Raw genomic sequence first — 11,750 nt, 5'->3', positions numbered from 1 at the left:
TCTAAAAGAATTTTTACAACCAAATCTTGTAACTGCAATATATTGTACACCTGAAGACTTATATGAAATAAAGGTTAAATTAAAAGAAACATTTACTAACAAGTTTTTATTTACACAAAATTTTCCCATGGATATACCAAACAAAGAAGACCAGGGAACAATAATAGAGCAAACTCATAACAGAGCGCACAGGGGCTTTGACGAAAATATTAAACAAATCTCAACTTTTTACTATTGGCCAGAAATGCATAAACAATTTAAAGAATACATTAGAAATTGTGAAATTTTTAATAAAAATAAATATGATAGACCTATAATAATACCTATTGGAGAGGTCCCTATACCTAAAGAGGAGGGAATTCAAATACACATAGATATATTTTATGCACAATCATTAAAATTCATTACATGTATCGATAGTTATTCAAACTTTTTGGTTATTAAACAAATTGAAGATAAGATTAATTTAGAAGATAAAGTGTTAGATATATTACAAAGTTTCCCTAATGTAAAGAGAATAACAATTGATAATGAACCAGGATTTACTACGGTACAATTCAAATCCCTGATGCAGAGACTTCAGATCGAAATTTATTTCTGCAGCCCAAATCATAGCACCACAAATGGTCAGATAGAGAGGGTCCATTCAACAATAATTGAAATATCGCGATGTATAAAACAAGAATATAATTTAATCAGCTTTTCAGAATCAATATATAGAGCCGCTCACCAATACAATAAAACTATACATTCGGTTACTGACGATTACTAACGAGAAACCATTCGAAGTCCTTTATAACAAGGTCTCTCATGATAATTTACCAGATAAACTTTTATTAGCACAAACTAGGATGCTAGAAAGACAAAATAAAAATAGATTTAACAAAACATATTTATGTGGAGAGGTTATCTATGAAAAAATAATAGGGGAAAGAAAGAAGCTCAATCCTAGATACAAGAAAAAAGTAATAAAAGAAGATTTAGGGAATAAGGTCAAAATTAACTACAGAAATAGAATAGTACATAAAGATAATATTAAATCTTGAATATATATTTTCAGAAAATGATACCCTTAATATTTCTAATATTAATTGTTCAAACAATGACGGACATTGTGGACTATACAAGAGAAGATTATGTCTTATTAGAGGACGGAGACGTAGCTTTATACAATGACTATGGCGACATTTTTCATATTACTAATTTAACTTATTTTAGAGAACTTATAAATTCCGACAAAAGTTATAGTAATAAAAAATACAGATATAATAATTTACATGGGAATAATGAAAATGAGGTAGCATATATTAATGATTTAGATACAGAACCAGAAATTGAAATTATCGAAACTTTATTAGAGCAAATACAAAATAAAGATACAAGATAAAAGAGAGGGATAAATGAATTAGGAACACTATGGAAGTGGATAGCAGGAACACCAGATCATGACGATTTAGTGTTAATAAATAATAAGTTAAACGAATTAATTGAAAATAACAATAAACAATACACAACAAACTCTGAAATTTTTAAAATAATCAGTCAATTAACAGAAACAATTAAAAATGTAAACGAAAATTCACATGTTAAAATTTTAACGAAAAGGAAATATCAATTTTTAATAACTGAACCACAAAATATGGTTCATACGATAGCTATGGCAAAAATAGGAATTTTAAACCCTGCAATTTTACATTTAAATGAGATAAAAAATATTATATAATACAAAATGAACACGGACGATTGACTATAACTGACTTAATGGACATTTCTAACATTCTAACTTTAAGATATTACAAAATAAAGATGTAATTGTTATATATATTAAGTATCCTAAAATTATAAATGATTGCAAATATTATGAAGTAAGAGCAATCACACAAGAAGACGGTAAATTAGTAATTGACAAAGAAATTGCAAAATGCAAAAAAGAATATATTAATATAAAAAATTGTAAAAAAGAAATGATAAACACGTATTGTAAAATTAATAATACAAATACTTGCCTATCAGATATTTTGTCCAGAAAAAAAGGTAAATGTAAAAAAATAAAAGAAAACAAGTAAGGAAGGGCTAAGTTCGGATGTAACCGAACATTTTATACTCTCGCAAAGTCAAATGGTATACTCGTTTGAGATTTCTTTGTGGATTGACTGATATTTTCGGTAGAAGGTCAACTATAGGCACTGGGGTCCACATATTTAGTACTTAGGGGTTTGATCAGTTTTGGTTCGATTTAGACAATTTTTGGCCGCAAGGTGGCATACTTTAATTGCATTATTCACGCAAAGTTTTACCCCGATATAATCATTGTTACCTGATTTGCATAGTGGAAAGTGAAAGAATCAGATGGAATTGAAAATGGTGTTACATGGGAAGTAAGCGTGGTTGTAGTCCGATTTCGTCCATTTTCGCACTATGACATAGAAACATGAAAAGAACGTTATGCACCGAATTTGGTTGAAATCGGTTGAGCAGATCTCAAGATATGGGTTTTCACCTAAAAGTGGGCTGTGCCACGCCCACTGTCTAATTTGGAACGCGGTTCCTATAAAGCCAATTTATACCATCTCAGAGATAAAATTTAATGTCTCTGGCGTGTTTAGTGCTTGATTTATCGCGCTTTTAGTAGTTTTTAACAGTACCGTTATATGGGGAGTGGGCGGAGTTGCGACCCGATTTCAACTATTTTCACACCGTCTAAAAACATTTGCTTCTAGTGAATTTTGTTGTTATAGCATTAGCGGTTTAGGAGATATGCATATTAAACCTATTAGAGGCGGGACCATGCCCACTTTTTAAAAAAAAGTTCTAACTACAGATGCCCCTCCCTAATGTGATCCTGTGTACCAAATAACAGTCTTGTATCTTATTGCGGAGCTTAGTTATGGCAAGTTATTTGTTTTTGATTAATGGCGTTTTGTGGGCGTGGCAGTGGTCCGATTACGCCCATCTGCAATACCAACCGTCTCACGGTACCAAGAAACATGTCTACCAAGTTTCATAAAGATATCTAAATTTTTACTCAAGTTAGAGCTTGCACGGACGGACGGACAGACGGACGGACGGACAGACAGTCACCCGGATTTCAACTCGTCTCTTCATCCTGATCATTTATATATATATAACCCTATATCTAACTCGATTAGTTTTAGGTGATACAAACAACCGTTAGGTGAACAAAACTATTATACTCTGTAGCAACAGGTTGCGAGAGTATAAAAATAAAGAAATAGATGTAATATAAGAAGGAGCAATATTAGTCTCCGGAAACAACACAGTTGATGGCTATGCTATAAATGGAATTTACCTTGTTACTTTTGAGAATTATACAAATATTAATAATGTTATATATGAAAATATCGATTGTAAAATTTGGAAATATTTAAAAAACAATCACATAAATAATTTTGAAGTTATAGAATATATTGAAACAAAAATAAAGAAATGAACTTTGAAAACATAAATATTTTAGCTGAACGAATGAAAGTTTTTAAACATCATTCATTTTTATGGTACATACTTGTAAAATTTAAAAAATCTCATAAAAGTTCTGAAATAAATAGAAATTTAGAATATCAAAAAATATCATATAACGCTATTTTGGATAAAATAAATAACTTATCAAAAAATGATATTGAATCCGGGACGATTCATCTTAGAGAGGGGGGAGTTAACGGCAGCCTCCACAAAGTAACTTTACGATCATTATAAACAAAACAATTTCTTTGCACTCAGCAAAAATACAGCTTCTTAAATAAGCATCTTTGCTTATTTAAGTAATCAATACTCTTTTCAATAAAGCTAAGACCACAGCTTCTTAAATAAGCATCTTTGCTTATTTAAGCAACAAATACTCTTTTTATTAAGCTAAGACCACCCATATAATGTAAACAACAAAACTAATTGCTGAATAAGCGAATATTGTAAATTGACACTTATTATAAGACTTAAGCATATAAGAAAAATGTATATATAAGAGTAAATTGAAATAAAGAGATTTAGTCTTCCATCAGGAGCACTCAAGCCAATCGTTTGATTTCTTCCGTGCGTTGCGCGGAAAATATATTTTTTTAATACTTCCACATACGAGGAAGTTAATTTGTATGCCAATGTGGACTTTGAAAATATGTGTAATTTTGTTTATAATAAATTATTTATTATTTTTAATTTTTTAATATCTAGTAGTGTTAATTTTACCACAACGTTAATTGTTTTATTTTTCATGTAATTTTACAACTTTTTATATTGTAAATTTTCAATGTGTAATTTACCCAATGTATGTATGTTCGCACTGCGAAGAGAGCGCGAAAGCGAAGTGAATAATGTGCAGGTATTATCCCTATGCAATTATGTTTATATGTTATTATAGGTACTTATGTTAAAGTAAGTATAGATATAATAGGTATGCATATATGTATGTTTGGTTTGTTTTGTTTATGTTTGATTCTCTTTATTTGTCTTTTAATTTTTGTTATATGTTTGTACCTTTGCTTAGTGTGCTTTTTTACGGGGACTCAAAAGAGTCTCAAACCAGTTTATTGTGGGCGAGGGGACGAAGAGGAAAGACGGAGGGACCGTGCCACTTGTGTTCGGGTGGCACGCTTTGTGTTCTTGTTCGTAACAGCTCGCTGCTACCCTTTTCAGCATTCCTTTTCACTTTCAAATCTTTTGAATGGTTGCCAGAGCGCTCGGTTTCAAATGAATTCGATCGCAAATTTGAATTCTGTTATCTATTTTTTGTATGTAATATGCAAATATGTATGCATAGAATAATAGAAATATTTTCAAAAATTGTAAATAAGAAGAAAATTAAGATATAGATTATGGAGTAAAGAAATTATGAGTTTTTAATACTTAAAGATTAGGAAATTCCTATTATAAATTTGGCCTTGAAAATATTAGTAGCGGATATTCAATACATTCTTGTGGATTAGGGAATTCCCGTCTTTAGTATTTCTTTGAAACTATTTAGCGGGTAGGTACTTGTATTATGCATATTGTTCTACCATATTCATGGAAATTCATTGCAAGCAAAATGTGTGACCATCATCTCAACATACAAATGAAATACGCAGCACGCATTGTTGCGCAGTCGAACAGCACAAATATTTACGAACATTTTGTGAAAAGGAATGCAGAAAAACTAGACTCGAGTTGCTGGACTCTTTTTGACCGTGTGAATGCACAGAGCGACATCAAAAGAACATTTGAAAAAAATGAGACTCTTTTGAGTCCCCGTGTAAAAGCACACTTACTTATTTTAGGCAATCCTGCTTACTGTTTTTTTTTAAATAAGGGGTATTGCCGGAAAATATTTGCAAGTAAATACTTGAATTTTGTTTTGCTTTTGTGTTTGTGAAATATGTGTGTTTGAAAACACAAAGGTAAGCTTATAGGCATACAATAATTATTTACATATTATATATATTTGGATATATTATATATATTGTACCAAACTGGTTTTAATGTCAGCGTTATTTCGATTTTTACCGTGATTTATACCAGTTTGATAATCGTTTTTTATATTAGTAAAATCGGATTTACTGCTACAGGTTTTATGTCATAAAACCGTATTCAAACATACATACAAGTATTTACATATATAAAATAGTAAGTGAAATGAATACGCTCACTTTGGTTTTGCAGGTGTTTCTTTGTTGTCAATTCCTTTTCCTCTGCTTCCAGTCGTGCCTGATTTTAGTGAGTTTATTATCATTTGTTTTAAATTCGCGCCCGTTTAAGTTGTTGGTGTTTATGTAAGTTAAGTTTTTTATTTATTTAATGGTTTTTTAAAAATAGCGGACTTGCGTCCGCGATCTTTATTATTTTGATGTTATTTTAAGACTAAATATAATTCATTTCTTAACCCTAAATTAACCCCAGGTCCGTGCCGGGTCACGTTGCCTAAAGTTACCGCGTCAGCAGTTGATCGGACGCGCGTGTGAAGTCGTCAACTTAATATCGCTGATGCAGCGTCAGCAATTGGTTGGTTTCAGTTCAAGTTACTGACCGATGGTGAGAATTGGCTGACCGTGTGAACTGCTGTGTTAACTCCTCCCTTCTTAAATATGATCGTCCTCGATCATCAATAGAAAGGTAAATCGGTAAATTTTATATGATTTGGAAAATTGTTATTTGCTACCGGCGGGAAAACTCCTTGACTAATATTTGGCCTTTTTGTCTCTTTTTCGATATAGTTTATTTTAATATTTTTTCTTCGTACCAAGGTTAGTAGTATAATGGTTGTAATTAAAGCTACCGATGTTAGACTGCCAATAGATAGCGTAGCTTTCTTGAGGAAATTTATTCGTTTGATGTTAGTTAGGTGTAACTCTTTTAGAGCTCCCAATGATAGTAATTCGATTCTCTCTTTTTCCCGTGGGGCTGGTTGGAAAATTGCGGTAATTGCTTCAATTGATTTTACTTCAATATTGCCAAATATTTGATTTTTAATTTTGATTGTTGTGTTGTAGAATATTACAACATGGGTTCCATTTAATTCTTGAGTTGTCCCATTTGCTCCTATCTTTCCATTGAATTGATTTAGTAGTATTATTCCTGTTTTGATTTCTTCAACTGTTGGCACGTGATTCCCGTTTGTAAATATACATGTTGAATTTAGACTATTTACTATTCTACTTAAACATTCATCATTACTTAAATCTATTAAATTTGTTTCTTTACAAATTGCTAGTTCATTAATTTTTTCACAATCACTTTTAATTCCGTATATTTTATTTCTTCCTTTTAGAATTTCTTTATAATCGGTTTTAATTATAACATTATTTTCTTTTTTAACCGGTCTTATAATTATTCTTTTAAATGTTTCGTATAATGTTAATGGAATTTTTATCATGTACAAGATAGTCATTTCTTTACTTAATACATTTATTTTTGAAAATTTTAATGCTTCTTCGGCATTTTTAAAAGGCATTTTTTCTTCTTTTAACTTCTTTATGGAAAGTTTAATTTCGTCATTGCTTAAAATTATTGAGTTTACTATATTCTTCTTTGCCCATTGAATGGCATATTTTATATTAATTAATTCCTCTTTTATCAATCTGATTCTATTCTGTAGATTTATCATTATTTCTGTTATAATGTCTTCGTCTTTTTTTATAGTATTTAGCATTTTATTGACAATATTTGTTATATTATTTATGCGTTTTTCGAATAAATTGTTAATAATTATTTGATTCTTATTATTTTGGTTTAGATTATTCAAATTATCATTTATGATATTAAGATCATTGTGATCAGGAGATCCGGCTATATATTTCCATGCCGTTCCTAGTATGTCAATTTATCTTCTTCTTTTGCTGTTTTCTACGGGTTTAAGGGTGTTAAGGATTTCGAATGTTTGGGTGGTTTCGTGTTGGAGGATAGGATAAAGGAAATGATCTTTAGGGACTTGTGTCGTTATTTCGTCATAAGTTTGTCTTAAGAAATGTTCGTAACGGTCTAGGTCAATGAGGTGTATCAGTCTTAGGGTACCGTCTTGTATTTTTGCATTTCCGTTGTCTATTGTAACAAGTTGAGCCTTACTGTAATCCAAAATTTTTACATCTGCTTGTAAAGATGTAATTGCAGTGGAAATAATTATAAGTTTTAATGAATCCATTTCTCCTAAAAAAGATAGTTCAAGTTTTTATTAGGGATTTATGTATTACACGTCCTGATATTGTTTTCACAGCTGTTCTATTGTTTTCGGATACTATTTCTTTTCTAAATTTTTTGTTAATTTTGAACCAATTCTTTTATTTATTTTCGCGTATATTATATCACCTGGAGAGTAAACTTTAGGTTCTGTTCTTTTACTGTTGTGATAAGCAAGATCTTGTTCCTGTTTTTTCCTGAGTAATCTAGTAATTTCGTTCCTTTGCTCTTCTAAGTGTTGGGGGTCTGTAAAAATTCTATTTCCAAAGAATGTGGCTAAAGGTTTATTTTTGGTTGTTGAGTGTATTGATGCATTGTATTCTTGCACCGATTTGAATAATAGTTCTTCGAATGTGATTCCTATATTGTTAGCTTTTAAGCATCTCATAATTTCGGAAAGGGTGCTATGGAATCTTTCAACTTGTCCGTTGCTGGTGCTACTGTAGGGTGGTGTGGTATAAACATTTATAGACATTTGGTCTTTGAGTAAGGTTGATATTGTGGCAGAGTTCAGAGATTTTTCATTATCTACTATAACTTGTTTTGGTATACCGAAAGCGATCATTAAATATCGTATTGGGTTTTAATATGTTCTATTGCTTTAGACTGTATAATTTTGACCTGCGCGTATTTGGAAAATTTATCAATGGCCGTGAGTATTAGCCTTTTTTCTGTCGAGTAAATGTCGATATGTACAATTTCTTCTGGAAACTTCGGAATGGAAGTGTTTTGTATCTGTGGTTTTGGAGGATGTCTGTCATATTTATGCTCGCAACATGTGGAACATTGTCTAACTACTTTTTCAATTTTAGAATGCATACTTGGAAAGTAAAATTTCCGTAATATTTGTGTTTTATTTCCACGACTATTTCTATGTGCTCTTTGATGTTCCCTAATAATTATTTCTTCCTGTTCTGTGTGTGACACGATATATTTTAATATATTTTATATTCTTGAATTTTCCCCATTAAGCTTTCTGTGGTGTATAGTCCATTGACTAATGCTGGGTCAAGGTGTCGTTTGAATATGTCTGTAATGTCCTGTGTTGAATAGTCTCGTTTGGTAATTGTGTGTCTGTGAAAACTGGGAAATGGTATTTCGAATGTATAGTTGTCTTCGACACCAAGTAATATGAATAGCTGGTTTTTGAAGGCATTTATTGGTGCTTCTGTGGCTGGGATAAGCCGATGTGCGGAATTTTCGTCGCCATGGTCAGTAGTCGTTAGAGTATTAACGTCAGTCTGTGGAGGTCTCGATACTTTATTTCATAGTTGGTTTGTACTTTATTTCATAGTGGTACTCTTCAAGGGGTGCATTTCCATCTTTTCATCTTTCCGTTATAGTTTTTATTACTCAATGCATAGGTTAAGGGTTGGTGATCTGTGAAAATTATTACTTTGGGTGAACCATACAAATAACTTCTGAAACTATTAAGTGCCCATATTATCGCCAGCATTTCTTTTTCATTTGCTGCGTAATTTTCTTCGGCTTTACTTAGTGAACAAGATATGAATGCTATGGGTTTGCCTGACTGTTCTAAAACTGCTCCGAGAGCATAATTAGATGCATCGGTGGTAAGGTGGAAGTCTTTATTAAAGTCAGGATATGCCAGTATTACTTCTTTTGAAACAAGTGAGGATTTTATTTTGTTTAAGGCTTCTAGTGCTGCGTTATTGAGTATTATCTGCTTTTTACTGGATGCATTTTTTGAAATGCGTCCATCCTCCCCTCTTAAGAGCGAAGTAAGGGGTTTTGCTAACTTAGCATAGTCCCTTATTAAGCGGCGATAATAGCCGGAAAGGCCAAGGAAAGATCTTAAGTATTTCAAAGTTTTCGGACATGGGAATTTTTGTATAGCTTCAACTTTTAAAGGGTTAGTTTTTACACCATTTGGTGAAATGATGAAGCCTAGAAATTCGACTTCATTTCGGAAGAATTCGCATTTGTCAAGTTGCACTTTCATATTTGCTTCTTTGAGAGTGTGAAATATTTGTTCAATATTTTGGAGATGGCTTTCTTCGTTTTCACCGAAAACTATTATGTCATCGATGTAGACATAGCAGATTTTGCCTATATAGTTTCTTAGAATATCATCTAAGGCTCTTTGAAATATTGAAGGCGCGTTTTTCAGCCCGAATGGGAGTCGTGTAAACTCATATTTGCCATTATTGACAGAAAATGCTGTTTTCTCAATGTCGGATTCTTTTAAAGGAATTTGGTGGAATCCGCTTTTTAGATCCAATATGGAAAAGTATTTATTATTTCCTAATTGCGCAATGATTTCATTTATTTCGGGTATGTGGTATTTGTCGGAAATAGTGACATTATTTAATTTCCTATAATCAATTACAAGTCTAAATTTTTTTTCGCCAGAAGCGTCTAGTTTTTTTGGGACAACCCACACGGGTGCGTTGTATAGAGAACGTGATGGTCTTATTATCCCATCTTTGAGTAAGGTTTGGATTTCCTTAGTGACAAACTCTCTCATGCCAATAGGATATGGGTAATATCTAGTGTAAACGGGTGTATTTGAAGAAGTTCTGATTTCGCCTACTACGGTGGTAGTGTAAGTCAGTCTTTCATTTGGATCGGAAAATAACTGAGAATATTTATTTGTAAGTTTATGAATATGAAATTTCTGAGAAGGTGTCATATGTTCTGTTCTAACGTCAATATTATTTACTGTAGGAGAAAGTTTCTGCTTTATTTTTATTTCTTTACCATTGCCAAACCTAATTATGTCATCACGAATGTTTATAGTACCATTGAGGTATTTGAGGCTATCGTTTCCGATAATACCGTCAAAAGATTTCAGTCCTGGTAGAATGAAAAATTTCAAATTCGAATTATCTATGTGGGCTAGATTAAGTATGGTATGATGGGTAATATGGATTTTTCCTGCTATGGAATTTGCAAAAAAAGGTTCTTCATTCGGAATGGGTTTAGCTACACGCTCTGGTTGTATGTAATTTTTGCTTGATCCTGTATCTATAAGTATTTTTAAAAATTTTCCGTTCTTCGTTCTAAATTCTATATATGGTAACGAAGAACTTTTCATCCTAAAAAATTAACATCTATGTAGTCGGGTTGGTTATGTTCGGATTGTTCTTGGACTAGTTGTTCAATCTGTTCATTGTCTATCATTGTTTCGTATTCTTGTTCGGTTGAATTCAAATTCTGTTCGTCATGTTGGTATTGTTGATCATATGGATATTGTTGGTCGTATGTGGCTTGTTGGAAGTATGGACCTTCCGTATCGGTTTCTATATGAAAGTTCCTCTGTTGTTTGAAAGGCTCTTGTTGAGATAAATTTGATGGTCGTTTCCATGCTTGGTTATTGGGTGCATTTCTATTAATGTAGTTAACCACTTTTAAATGTAGAGAGCGGTCTACATCCATTGGCTCTGGACGCGGGAGTCCGAAAGGTCGTGGGTGCTGTGGCCTAGCAGGAGGTTGGTATGTTGGACGAGAATTTGGAGAATTCAGATGATTAAAAGTATACTGTGGCCGTTGCTGCAGCATGAAGTTCTGTTTAGGTAAATATGGTTTAGGAATATAAGCCAATTGTGGATAGAACTCGTTGGTTACTTTCCTAGGTGGAAGAGGTGGCTTAAAGTCTTGGGCTTTCTTAATATGAGAATTATTATTGATAGCGTAATGCGAACGGAATTTCTGATTTTCCAACTTAAGGCATAAGTGAAGGGCTTGAGGGAGGTCTACGGGTTCCCTCATGCCAAGGAGTCTTGGCAAATCACCATTAAGTCCTCGAATAAAAGTGTCAAGGGCTTTGTCACGATATGTTCGTGTAAGTAAATGCATAGATTCAGCACTAACTTCCATGCAACCAAGTTTATTAAGAATAAGAGATAAGTGGGAGTATACCCTTTGGTAGAATTCCTGAATGGTATAGCTACCCTGAACTAATGATGTCATTTGGTACTCTAAGGTACCTATGTCCCTTTTATCCGCGTAATGGAGAGTAAGACATTTTGAAATAGCCTTCCACTCCAAAGGTGTGTTATATGATTTAAGAGCAATGTCTGCGTTGCCCACGATTTTGTTTCTTATAACGTTAAGAATACCATAGTATT

The sequence above is a fragment of the Bactrocera oleae genome, chromosome 4, assembly GCF_042242935.1.
Source record: "Bactrocera oleae isolate idBacOlea1 chromosome 4, idBacOlea1, whole genome shotgun sequence".
Taxonomy (NCBI): domain Eukaryota; kingdom Metazoa; phylum Arthropoda; class Insecta; order Diptera; family Tephritidae; genus Bactrocera; species Bactrocera oleae.
This window is presented reverse-complemented; position numbering follows the sequence as displayed.